The sequence below is a fragment of the Elaeis guineensis genome, chromosome 2 (assembly GCF_000442705.2).
Source record: "Elaeis guineensis isolate ETL-2024a chromosome 2, EG11, whole genome shotgun sequence".
NCBI lineage: Eukaryota > Viridiplantae > Streptophyta > Magnoliopsida > Arecales > Arecaceae > Elaeis > Elaeis guineensis.
This window is the reverse complement of record NC_025994.2, coordinates 83,894,038-83,905,891: the sequence shown is the minus strand read 5'-3', so window position 1 is coordinate 83,905,891 and position 11,854 is coordinate 83,894,038.

The following is an 11,854-nucleotide window of genomic DNA, read 5'->3' as shown; positions in this document are numbered from 1 at the left end:
ATGCTTTTGCTTGTTAGTGGAAGACTAGACTAGCATGAGTAAAGCTGCTGCTATCACAATAGGACGAAGTGGATAAATTAAAAGGGTGTAAGAAAGAAACTATGAGTAATGAGCATACATAGTCTGGCAACTTTTGAATCATGACATTTGGTCTCTCGAAAAGAGCAAGATATGAATTGTCAGCAAGACAGGACTGGTGAAAGATCACATAAATGAAGACTTAAATTTAATCTGCGAATTTTCTTACCTACTGATAATAAGATATCTATTAAAAATTCAAATAATGTTTTTATTATAAAATTTAAAGTAATTAATTGTTTGAAAAGTTGTGCCATTATAAATTTGCATAATAACTTAATTTGGCTCACTGGTGAAACATACAGGCCAAATGATGTTAGGATCAACAAAAGTTCCCTATGGTACGTCGAGAGCCTGACCAAAGAGGGGCACACGATACGTAGGAAATTTCTATGGTTGATAAGAATCTGCGAGCATCTTGTCCAGACAAAATAGATTGAGTCTAAACCGAGCAATGAATCAATTGGTAATTAGAATTTGAAAGCATTTAGCTTCAATGCTTATTTTACTCTGTGTATACATGTTAATCATCACACCAACATGCACTAAAAGGATAGAATTGGAATTAAGAGAGATTATAATTAAAGGTAAGAATCAATTTCCACGCGCACACACAAACACACTTGAAGTTTGATTACTATTTCTGGAGAAGGTTCTTGCTACTTAGGGCTACAGAAATGGAGAGTTTTTGGTAGTTAGAGAAGACAAAGGATAAGAGTTCAAAACTTGTAATTCACTACTAGCTATATATATGGCTAACTCTAATATATCACTGCCATGTATCCTTTTATGCATGCCATTGGATAAATGGTTTGATTTTGCAACCTTCTGAACTAAAAAAGTTAGTCTTAACTAGTATCAGGCACACGCAAGGCACATAAAAATAAATCACCTATCAAGCAGACTTCTTGACACTTAGACTGCGCGTGCACTACCTTTCTGTTTCAAGAACAATTGTGAGAGTTGGTCATGTGACTATTGTTGAATGTCTCCTTTAGAGTTTGGCTTATATATAGTAAAAGATCGTTTCACATATAAAACTTTACATTAATTCGAGCTTCTTCAAGAGTAGGTAAAGTTTTATGTGTTTACCCACCATGAAATGATTTGAATCGTAATTTGGTGCTCAAGTGCTAGCCGGATATTACTAATGGTAATTGAAAAGGTTCAAATATCTATCTAAAAGGCCGCAAGCTAACCATATCAAGGTGGAGAGTAAACAATAATTTGTAAGTGATAAAGATAGGCCATGCAAGCGTGGGGTCGGTGTAAGTCATAAAGCCAAAGACTCTCACATTGCTAACATGGCTTATCATAACACTTGTGGTAGGAACACGGGGTGCCCTAGAGTCAAGAGTGGTAAAGAAGAAAAGGATGGAAGGATGGAGAATTTTGGGTTCGAGATAACTGAAAAGAAACAATTGTTGAAAGCAAGAACGGCCATGGAGTGTTACTAAAAAAATAGATACGCATGCATTGGTCATGGCTGAGAATGAGGGGAATGGAAATGGAGACCACCGTGGAGATGAATATAGAGAAAATGATTCATATCAATCAATTAAGAGCAACATGGAGGTATGAGAATTTATAAAAGAAGATAGAAGGATGCTGAAAGGGACATGAGCGGGGGAGGAGTAAAAGACAAAGGCATGCGGCGAACAAAAGGAATAATAATATCCTCATAAAAAGCAACTTCATGCAAGATACAAATGCAATGGCCCATTAAGATCATTACTGCTTTCTACCGAGATGCCATAACTAAAATTATTCACGAGTGATGATAAGAAGGAATAGCAAAGAAAGAGCAATGATAAATTAATTAGTAATATACTGTTTGGCAACAGAGTAAAATGCTACATAAAATAAGATCCCATATTCAAATAGGCAGAAATCTAAGTTTGAACGGCCTCAAGTCGCAAGCGGATTTAAACATTGAACAAAAGAGGTTGCATAATCTTAAAAATTTGTTATGCTCTTTAATCAACATTCTTTTCTTGAAAAAAGCTGTGACTTGATAAATAACAACCGGTGGATTACTATCATCATCTTTTGACTAAAATAATGAATGATGAGAGCGCTTTCCCATTAAGCACACATAACCCATGCATGAGACCAATTCACACGAGTTACAGGAACTCGCTTATGCCACGTGGCAAAAGAACCTCTCAAGTATGAATTAGCACCCTCTAACGTTACTCAATGAGAAAATAATACGAACATTAGGAGAGATGCCTGTAATTGAGTCATGATGCCAAGAACTAATAGTATGAAACTTTAATTTGAATCATCAGTATTATACCACAAGTTTATATAGTTTTTGAATAAAGATGCTTAAGGTTGATCTACATACTTAATAGATATAAACAAAACCTTATCCGTTCTTCTTGAACGAAGAAATTCCTTCAACTTGCTCAGCTCGAATTTCTTTAAAAAAAAATTAGAAATTAAAATTAATAGAGATACGGGCTAGATCTCCTTTTATTTCATTAATGATTATAAGAATAAGTTATGAGAGCTCTATTTGTATTAATAAGATCCACTTGCAAGGTCCGAGTTAGATCTTCTCAATTTATAAAAAACTATAACTTTCATAAAATAGATATAACTAGTGAAAATAATCATAAAAGAAGCTTAAATTCTATGTAAAATAAATCTTGATTTCTACATTGGCTTTTTCCATAATCACTTCATCAAATTCTTCTTAGGTTGAGAGATATGTCTAGTCAAATTTTTTCTTAAAAAATGTTTACCTTGGTCAGCCCATTTCAAAATCTAGATGATGAAATTGGTCCAGAATATTAGCTGCACCAAATTCTTTAGAGGTTGGCATCACCTTGTAAAGCTCAAAAACTTATTTGATTTTAGAAAGTAGGAGCACTTCAAGCAAACATTGTAATGGTAAGTTAATACCTCCAGAAATTTGATATACAATCCAACTTCCAATACAGTGGATCCTATCTAAGCCTCCTTGTTGTAGCTAAAGTAGTCTACATAGGATTTGATGATCCTTCTAAATCAGAATAACAGATAATATGAAAGTTACTCTAGAAACCATATTGGAAGGCAAATATCAAAATGCCCTAATGTGGACAGGCTAGTGAGATTTGGGTGGAAATTATTTAGCTAGGGAGAGAAAAATTACTTAGTGAATGTTATGTAAAATTCAAAATTAAGTGTCCGAGAAAAAAAATCCAACTTTTAGGGAAAAAATGAAGAATGTGAAAATTTTGATAGCTTCTTTGTTCTCTAATGTGATCAATTGAACTTGACTCATAGTGATTACCATTGTTGCTCAATAATAAAATATAATATCAAATAAATTTTGATTGGTTTTTAACAAAATCTGGGTGGTAAACCACCTCTTGCTAAAGAAAAAAAAGATGTATCATGAGGATCTTCATGTCTTTCGGAATCTATCCAAGGCTGCAACCTTCTATCACTGGTAGAATGAGTGCCCATGCTAGTTTCTACAAATCTGAATAGATTGAACAGCAAACAAGTTTACATAGAAAGCTACTTGTGGGCATGGTTTCTACTTCTATGTCCACCTACGCTTATTCTCCTGCATCTACCTCCCTCTCCATCCATTGGCGGATTCAGAAATTTTATTTTGTGGGGTCAATATAATAAAAAAAGTGAAATAACTGCGAAAAAATAATAAAATAATATTTTAAAAAATAATAAAAAATATAAAAAATTGATAATATATAATATCTTAAATATCTATTATAATAAAATATTATAAAAAAATATCATAGTAAAATTTTAGATATTATTAAATATTAAAATTATAATGGCTAATCAAAAATTATTCTAACATATATATTTAATATGAGTGAAAAAAAAGAGAAGATAGAAAAAACTAAAAGAATGTTACAAAAAAAAAGCTAAAAAATATATACTAATTCATATTAAAAAGATAGATAAGAAGAATATATGATTTTCTATTGCATTTGGATTGGTTAGGATATAAAAAATAAATTGATGTGGGGTTTAAATATAAAAGATGGACGGATGGGGATCATGAGATTGGGATAGGATATTAAAAGATAAATAGAGAAGTAATAAATAAAGAAAGGAGAGAATAATAGAGAGGTCAAAGTGATGTGAGAGAGGGAGAGAGATATAGGATATGTGAGTTATTAAAGAGAAAATATAGATCATAATTATTTTTTTCATTTTTTGATGTGATCTTTTTATATTATAAAAAATAAATTAATATGAGATTTAAATATAAGAAGTGGACGGATGGGATTGAATTGAAATATTAAAAGATAAATAAAGAAGTAATTAATAAAGAAAGAGAAAGAAGGAGAGAGAGGAAGTGAGATCAAAGTAGTGTGGAGAGAGAGAGAGGAAGAGAGCGATAGGATATGTGAGTCATTAAAGAGAGAGAATGTAAATCATAATTATTTTTTTATGTAACTTTTTTTATTCTTTATTTTTTTTCAAAATTTTATATGAGATATGAGACCAATTGATAAAATTAGTAGATCAATTTTAACTTTTTCTAATAGTTGTATATATATATATATATATATGTTTAATATTGTGGGGTCAATTTTGATTTTTTTCACTGGTCAATATGACTTTTGCTACTTGTATAAGGGGTCAATTTTTTTTTGTAGGATCAAATGATCCCATATTTTTCTACATGGATCCGCCGGTATCTCCACCTGTGCTGCCATTCCTTCGCTTCCTGTCTCTACTTCTTTGATCTCCTTCTCACTCTGCTTCCCCACCTTCCTCTTTCATTTCATCGACCTCCATTGCCACCCATTCCACCCAAATCTCCATTGATCACCTTCCTACCCCTATTCCACTCAAACATCTCATCCTCAACCAAGCAATTCATTATGACTGTTTGGTTTCAAGATCTTATAAATACTGTCTGAAGATAAAAAGCTCTTTTGTGATGTAAGAGATAAAATGCTCTTAATGTCATGGCTTTTTAGCTAGCGGCTTCAAGCCTTCAACGCCACTCGCAGTTCTATTGAGAAGGGACTCTCAGGGATAAATAGAGATACCAGATCAGCCTTTACCTTAATTATCCTCTTCCCTGTATACCTTATTGACGCTTCCCTCAAAGGAAGATTAATTAGAACCTTCCTCTACCAAGCTTGATGTATTGTATTTCACCATAGATCGAGACTCCCGTCTTCCCTTCTTCCATGCTCAAAGCCCTTTGCAACCCGTGCTCAGACCATGCTATGCTCTCTTCCTTCTAGAGACCAATGAACTGGCCCATTACTCTCACATTTCTGGATCTGATAATTTTCAAGTGCAAGTTCCAGGCTTTAATGATTTTGTCACCACCACTTAGACAAACTCAGCCTCCAACCCTGATGGTGGGGCCAACTGGGCCTCTAAGCTCTACAATCTCAGAGCTGCCATCAGCATCTAGGCAAAGCAACACACTATAAACATCGTTAACTAGAAGGAGAACCAGATTTTGGTAGATGGATTACAAGAAGTAGATACTCTGGACACTTCACAGCTGGTCCAAACATGATCCTTATGGCATACCGCGCAATGAGGAGATTCAATGGAGATAGTGATCAAGGGTTCCCTAGCTAAAAGCAGATGACAAAAACACAGCTTTCTTTCATCAAGTGGCATTAGCAAGGAGACGGTTTAATTCTTACCCAAAAAAAAAAAAAAAAAGGGACGGTTTAATTACATCACCCTTCATTTTTGGGGAAGACATAAACCTCAGAACCTTGTTTCATGAAGCTTGTAGATTTCTTTAAGCATACCTAGGATCTATGTCTCCCTCCGTGATAGACTTGGATTATATATCTCTTCTTGACAGCCAACCATGACGATCCTTACAGTTATATGTTAGTCCTATATTAGCTAAGTATTAGGAAGGTTTTGGATATTTACGTGGAACGAAGAAATCTAAATAATATTTTTCAACTAATTTTTTTGGATGACTTGAGCCGTGACCTACGTACACCAACGGGATTCTTTCCTTTGTCCCTCCTATGTGCAGCCACTGTGGCAAGATTTTTTTAAATAATTGCTAAGATTCAACCTAAAATATGCTTTCTCTATTTTAGCTGCCATTTTCTCTCCCTTATTTTCGTCATCGAAAAGACCTGCCAATTTAGCCTCTTACAATAGCTTGAGGATAAATAATGGAGCCTCAACGGAGGATAAGTAGGCCCTACTCAAAAAAAATGTCAGGAACCCTTCGATCCATAGATTTTATATTATTTTTTTCTCTCTATCGGCCATACGTCGTGGCTTGTCATTGGCGACTACTCGCCTCTACCTATCATCACTATGGACTATCACTCTGTAGCCATCGCCATTCTCCTTCTCTTTTTTTTTAGGGGACGTTTGGTTTGTAATCGGAATCAGAATGAAAATGAGAATCGGAATGGCTTAAAATCGGAATCGGAACGGCCAAATCCCCCGAAGTGTTTGGTTCGTGACCGAAATCAAAATCGAAATAGAAATTAAAATGAAAAATTAAATCCATAGAGAAAAATAGAGATTGAGTTCTATATAGATTGATTTATTTTCATTCCACATCGAAATCAAAATCGAAATAGAACTCCTTCCAACCAAACGGTTGGAATGAAAGTCATCCATTTCGATTTCGACTTCAGACCTCCACTTCTCCCAACCAAACATCCTCTTAATTTGATGAGCTCTAATAAAGAATCACCTTCATAGTCAACTCTTGTAAAGGATTTTAAATTAGTGTTCTTGCAACCACCTAATATGTCAATCCCCACCCTATACTTAGCTTGGCACGCCCACCATTAACATTCCTGTTGTGGTGCTTTTCTCTTGACTTTCACAATACAGGCGGTTATCGTCAAGAATAAGATGAATTCAGTCTGTCAGAAACTTTATTTTTTTCTCACTTAGGGCACGTCACCAGAACAAGGAGAAATTTAGTATAGATTTGTATTTTATAATAATCCATTAATGAAGGTCATGTGCAACCATGCCAAAAGAAATTTCTAGACCTTGTAAGTCTAAACTATTGGGTACCTCTGCCGGTAATGATTTTACCATGCATGCTATATATTTTGATTTAAAATTTATAATACCTGGTTTTACATACGTACCAAAAATATACTAAATATTAGTAATTAAATTTTATAAAAATAATTTATACATATTTATATTAAAATTTAAATTAAATATTATCTATGCTCTATATAAAAAAATAAATTTTAAAATTTTGAATCAAGCATGAAGTTTTATATTTGAGCATGGCGATTAATTCATATGATGGCAGCATTTAAAATCAGAATTAAATCCCGTTTTGATATCACATGGCCATCTTTTCTCTTGCACGATCGAGACGTAGTACTTCATCCTTTAAATAGAAGAATAAAGAGATAAAGGAGGTCCCATATCTCGGGGTCCACAAGATATGAGGTCCCACATCTTAGGCTCCACAAGATTCAAAATCCGGTGAAGAGATATATCAACATTAATCCATTTTATGTGTTGTTGAGCGATTCAACTCCCCTTCAGATTACAGTAACCTTCTTCAAAGATCATCTTCCATAATTGCTTAACTAAAATACGTTCAACACAACTCATGCACAATAGGACATTACCTGCCATTCATCAGATCATGTAAACTGATTGCCTTGATAAACTTAAACATTTCCTTTCCATTTCCTTGCAAATCAGCATACCGGCAACTTCGGAGCAAGGAAAAGTTACACTCTCAGGCCATTAATGGACTCAGGATGGTAGAAATTGTTTCACTAAAAGAAAGCCAAACATAGCTTGTTTACTGGATAATGTCTGAAGAATCTTTAACTAATTAAATATTTGCATTTCATTCAGGATTTCATGCCTTTCGTCTATGTTATTCTCATATATAACAGCCTATATGGTAGCGTTAATTGTGTACAAGTCTTGACAAGGGCAAGATTTAGCACCTCACAGAACTCTATGACCCTCCCAACTCCTTTCACTAGAAAAGGCTCTTCTGTTGATATAGAATAACATGGCTCGATATGACCAACTATTCCAATTATGGCATGTGTATCTCCTTGCTTCTGCCCACACAGAGAAAGCCGCACAGCCAGTCCGACCCAGTTGGGTTAAATATGGGAGTTCCCATTGTCTTGTATCCAAGCTGGTGCAAGCTCGGCAGCTTTTCTTTGTACCAGTACAACATTGCCGTGGGTACCTATGAAATGGACAGGGAATCAAAGTGGCGAATCAAAACTATATTATGTGATTAGTAGCTCCATTCAATATGCTTTCCAAATTGTCATCTAATCAACATTAATCGTAACATCGTGGCCAGATCGATCGGCAAACCATCACTTATGATGCAGTGGTCCCCGATGTGTATATATATATATATATATATATGATAGTAGCAGGTTATTATGAACAAATTGGAAAGATGCACATGTACCAATCTGCGAAAGAACTCACAGTTCATCCATCACTGTCCATGCCAATTCAGTTGTCAACCACTTCCAAGGAGATGCCAGTTCACAAAATCCATGCAAGGCTTACAGACAGTGAAGCCATTCCCCAAGGTGTCCTGATAAGACCCTTAAAAAGCCCAAGAATCAGCAACTCTGGATGAGTGGTCCATTGATGGCCTTCACTTTCCGTCACTACTGTTCCATAGGGCGTGGTCCTGCCCTCTCATCTCCCCCATGCATTCAATAATACTCCCCAACCAACAAAGAACATATCCCGGGCAACTGCAGTCTGCAGCAGTTCCATGTATCAACAACAGAGTGTGTTACATATGTTGTCTTGTTTCATTTATTTATAATTTCATGGCACATCGGTATAGCCATCAGACAGAATGGAATGGGACCATCGGCACATGATCGGTGTTGGATTCCATTGGGGTGGTCGCAGGGCCTTTATCACATTGTGTGACCAGCTGCACATGCTGCCATAAAAATCCAATACGCGCATGAATGAATAGTCTCGAGAAGCAAGCGTGCTTGAATAATTAGCTCATATTCCATGGCATATATTACCATGCTATTTATAAAGTAAATGCAGTTTGGTCTTTTCCTATTTATGAATAAGCACTTCATAGCAGCAATTGAGAGTTAGTCCATTCTCGCACACTAAAGGTGTAGGCATAGGCTCTTCTCAAAAGAAGGTGGGTGTAGGCATAGGTGCCCCTACGGCATGCAATAAGACTAATACCTAGATCAGAATTAGCTGAAATCCAGAGTAAACTGTGCCTTGGCAATATATTGTATTGAAAATATTCTACAGATAGAAGTAGGACAAACTGAAACAAGCAAACATCTAAGCAAGACAATGTGCACCTCAACTAATAACATTTTTTCCGAGGAAACTAATTGAAGACATATTAATATTAATGCATGCTGATTGTTGACATATGTTTTAATATTGAGAATTAAAATAAGCGGGTGCAGTACTGTTTTCCTGCTTTTTGATCTCATCAGATATCCTGTGGGTCTCACAGGAATTCGATCTGTACGTACACGTTATAAAAAAACACAAAGCTTAATGCAATAAAGTACGAGGGGCTTTGCCGCTCCTCTTCGACGTCAAAAAAAAAAAAAAAAAAAGTGGGTGCAAAAGATTAACAAAGAGGCCGATGGTAAAGCCGATCGTAGAAATCATAACAAGCTGTGCTATCAGAGAAGAAGATTGGGTTAGTTGAATTGCTGGACCAGGTGGAAGGAGCAGGATATCTGGAAACGAAAGCGGCATGCCAGACTGCAGCCCACTCCTAACGTCGAGGGTAGGGCAGTAATGGACCACTCTTCTTAGACTTGAGACTTGGAATCTTGCCTGGAATGCAGCACCCTCTATCTACTACCTGTGTGTGTTGAAAGTAGCAATAGAGAGGAGCAACCTGCTGTAAAGAGCTTTGCTTGCTCTGGTCCCAGCCAGGACCCATCAAACGAAGCTTCCCTGAGCCCACTGTCCTCTGATTCCTGGACTGTTGTGCTGTCATCGTTGCTCAAGAAGAAAAATATGCTGTGCTGCCATCATGTACTCTGATACTAAATACATAGCCCTTCTAAAAACGCAGTTCATATCACCAAACCCCAATGGCTCAAACGTATGTTTGGAAAGAGGCAAAGCTTATTTGAATGTGATGCCATGCAGCTCGTGAAAGATTAGAAAAGCTGCTCGTCCTAGAGTTGGGGGGATTAAAAACAGGGAAAGGTGTGTGCTGGTCTCTGGAGAGTGGACTGCCACCCGCATCTCTTGGGCCTTTTTTTTTCTTTTTTTTTTTTTCAATAAAAAAAGGGCTATGCCTGACTTCAAAGATCAAAATTTATCAATCCAAATCCGATTTATTTATTAAAAACTCGTTTGGATGATTGGATTGAAAATCTTGTAAGATTTCTGGGTTAGACCAGTATAACCAATATGATAATAGAATTACCGGTTGGACTGAACTTATATTCATAAATGCTGAGGAGTATGTTTGGAGTTGGCCGGTTTAAATCCCATAGATAAAAAATCCTAGGCCAATGCTGACTATTTTCTTAAATAAGTAACCTAACTGACCTATAAGGGATTAAATCAAGTTAAGCAAGTTAAATAGTTAAGCAATGCTGCCCCTACTTCAGTTCAGTAGGATTAGTTTGCGCTGGCCTATCACTTCTAACGATGTTACCGGTGCGTTGAACTTATAGCAGAGTATAAATGAGGGCTCAAGGATATCATGTGACCGGCGTATGGATGACAGGGTGAAAAGAGGTGAGATATTTAGCTTTGGCCCTTTTTCGGCTAAGACTAGGCTTTCCAGTTGAGTGAAGTGTTTATCTTGTATTCCAACTTATTTTCATGCTTTAATCCTGACTTAGAGGTCATTTCCATTTTCTAGACAAGCTATTCAAGCAACAGATTTTTAGAGGTAAATTAAATAAGTCCCTCTCTTGGATCCCTACATTGTAAGAGTGCACCACTATTCACATAATATACTGCAGCATACAATTAATAGACAAAACTTTATCGCTATGCACCATATGTGGTCTTCTCCTTGGAAGATTAGATGGTTTAATCAACATCTGGGCCTGCATTGCTTGTGATCTGCTTCATTTATTCTTGTATGAGCTTCATCCTCATCTTTTTAGGAACTGGACTGGTCACCATGATGGATATTTTATTGTAATTGATCATATGAGAATAGGATGAGTTAGCGCTTGCAACCTGCCTACAAATTAACTGCGTACTATTATGTCACTTGAGCTGCAGAGGCCGTTCTACCGAGCCATGCCATGGTCGCTAATTGCAATTTGAATTTAGATAAATCCACAACAACCATGTCATATTGTTGGATTCAAAGTGGTATTGTAAGTGCTGTTCTGCTGATATTTTTTGACCCTCCAAGTTCTTGTTCTGATTGAAATATTGGTAACCTCGTACATTTCTTGTTCGATATTTCTGTTTCAACTTCTGCTTTGCTTCACAAAATAAAGATCCTGGGTTTTGTATGAAAATTCGTGAAAGTGCCCTCAGTGGCTCAATTCCAATAAGCTAGTCGTGTTTGAATCTGGGTCTTGTTGAATTCGATATGCACATGGACTCATGGTTGGAGCAAAATATGTCAGATATATATTATTTCCAAAAACTTCTCCTTTATAATGTTATTCTGTTCAAAACTTTATTTTCTTCTATGAAAAGACCTTATAAGACTGGAATTGTAAAGCATTTGCAAGTTCACGAGTCCGAAACTAACCTTGTAAATGATACGTATGATGGTCGATCATCCGCTGGTTATTTCGAGATATGTGAGTTTGAAGGGTTTTGTGCAGTGGGTGATCCAACG